Here is a 2755-nt window from a genome sequence, read left to right on the forward strand (position 1 = left end):
TTGTCTTAAAGGTGACATATTTCCTCTTTTTGCTATGCTTTGTGTTACAAATTAGACTGAAATAATACGAAATTCAATTTACTAAAATCTAAATCTAATATTGTAAGTAAAAGAGGCCAAATATTAACTATCATGAAGGGTAAAGGTATAAACCTTACTAAGGGAACAATGCACAAATACTGGACTTTAGTAAAGAAAATGTTCAGTTTTATTTTATGTATTTATAGTTTACGTTTCAGATCAAATATATATAGATACCTAAGGGGAAAAAAAAAACCTGATAGACAAAACCTGAGTCTAGATCAATGAAGACATATGCAAATAAAATATCAGAGGAAGCTTTACCTTTAATTTGGAAGCATTGGGCACACACACTCATGAATCATAACCAGGAAGTACTATGGTAACATTTTAACTGGTATCAATTACAATGGAGTAGTCATATTTTCTTGAAATCAAATGTTTACACTTGTCTTCAGAAAGGCTGCTTTTCCATGTAAAATGTTAAGGCACTTAGTTACCAGGGCTTTTGACAACTAAAGACATTTATTATTTATTGACAGTTGTAACAATGATAGTCAGAGTACAGTGGTAGTAACTGTTGTGGTTGGGGAACCATTTATGTCCTGGGTACCATGCAAAGCATTTCCACATTCTTATCTTCACTAGCATGGGGTACCTCAGTCGGAGGACGTTAGAAAAGACTTAGAGGATTTAGGTTTATATTAGTTGATTTGGGGGGACAGCTTAAGGAAGTAGAACTTTGCTCTGGATTGGATGCTGCCGGAATCAGATATTAAGATCATTACGACAACTCTGCAAGGTAAGTGACACCATCTCCATCTCACAATCTCACAGATGGGGAAACTGAGGATCAAAGAGATTAGGTAGCTTGCCAAAGACACAGATCTGATAAAAGATGGAACAGGAAATTGAATCATGTCTGACTGGTTCTGGAGGCAATGGTAACACCAACTGTCAAAAATATTATGTGTATAGAGCAAAGTAATTCCATGCGACAAATTCTTTGAAAATAGACATATTTGTGAAAAACAGACATAGCTGTGAAAAGACTGCGGATAATTATTAAACATTCTCTTGCCACTATCATAAGCATGAAACTACAATGAGAAGCTTTTATATTCATTTTCAAAGGAAGAGGGCAAAAATGATAAGAACAAAGCCCTTTGAAAGCTAAAATGTACTTGATCATTACCTTAAAAAAAAAAATCAAATTGTCAATCTACTGTAACATTTCACTGTAAAGCAAACATACTTGCAATCACCAGCTAATTAATTCTTCATAACTTTCCTGTACCAATGGCTAATTCTGGTTACAGTCAAAAAGAAGCCAAGGAAGTAAAGTGCCTGAGTGAGGAGTGAAATGTCAACATTAGTCTTGCTTCAAGTGAATCAATAACAGTTATACAGACTCAAACCCTGGGTAGGGTTTTAAAAATGTGGTGTTTTCAAGATGTTTAAAACAGAAATATTACAAATAGTTTAATCAAAAGCAACAATGGAGTCTCTCAGCAACCTAATCTGTTCATTTATGTATGTGATCCTGACTCAAATCTGGAAAGTTATCCATCTCCATATTAATTCACCTCATTTCAATTCATGAAATGCTAAGCATCTACATGACATCAAGACACCAATTCAGGCAGTAAGAATGGAAAAAAAAAAAAAAAAAAAGAGCCATGTTCACTGCTCTGAAGGAACTGAAATAACTATAAGGTGGTAGGTGTCATACTAGGAACGTCCTGTACTTTGGGAACAAATAATTCTGTCCCAAGTTTCCACACAAAATTTTATGTGCTCTCCAGACTGTTTAGACATGCAAGAAAGTAGACTACGAAGACAGAAATTACCTATTAATGCTTCAAAACAATTGGCCATTGCATGTCGAAGGTCCGATTCTCTACAAAGGTCAGGCCCGTGAGCATACAGCATAAATCGATCCAGTTCAAGTTTCTACAAAATTCACAATGACAAAATGTAAGAAAGTTTGCCACAATCTTAACTATAGGAACTCCCCATCTCTTGCAGAGGGTTGGTGTGGAAACGAGATGGGGGCAGGGGAATGGTTACAAATCCATATGAGTATATTAAGAGACAGTTTAGTTTAACATGCATTAGAAGTCTTATAAATACAACTCAGTTTTCGCCAACTCAATTCTTTCCCAAACAGGCTTCTACAACCTCCAATAGTTCAAGCAGGATTCATAATTGATCAGATCTGAACTTTCCAATTCCAAGTTCAGACCAAGCACTAGCCCAGGCTGGAATAAGACTCTGCTATGAGACCATAATCCCCTGGGTTCATCCAATATGCCTATGGAGAGAATTACAAACCTAACACAAACTTCTGAAAGTCAGTTTTACATCTTTGACTCAAGTCATGTGGTACTGACAATGTCAGCACCATAAAAAACAGATTTTTTTTTTTTTTTTTGGAGATGGAATCTGGCTCTGTCGCCCAGGCTGGCGTGCAGTGGTATGATCTTGGCTCACTGCAACCTCCACCTCCCGGGTTCAAGAGATTCTCCTGCCTCACCCTCTCGAGTAAATGGGACTACAGGCACCCGCCACCACGCCCAGCTAATTTTTGTATTTTTAGTAGAGACAGGGTTTCACCATGTTTGCCAGGCTGGTCTCAAACTCCTGACCTCAGGTGATGCAGTCACCTCAGCCTCGCAAACGGCTAGGATTACAGGCGTGAGCCACCACACCTGGCCCAAAATAGATTTTTATG

General features: G+C 37.5%; 1 protein-coding gene across 1 annotated transcript in view; it reads right to left on the bottom strand.

Annotated features, from left to right (window-relative positions):
• DROSHA (drosha, ribonuclease type III) overlaps positions 1 to 2755 on the bottom strand; it is a 154771-nt gene that overhangs the window by 39257 nt on the left and 112759 nt on the right. The window lies entirely within an intron of this gene.

This window comes from Mandrillus leucophaeus, unplaced genomic scaffold (genome assembly GCF_000951045.1).
Source record: "Mandrillus leucophaeus isolate KB7577 unplaced genomic scaffold, Mleu.le_1.0 Scaffold218, whole genome shotgun sequence".
Taxonomy (NCBI): domain Eukaryota; kingdom Metazoa; phylum Chordata; class Mammalia; order Primates; family Cercopithecidae; genus Mandrillus; species Mandrillus leucophaeus.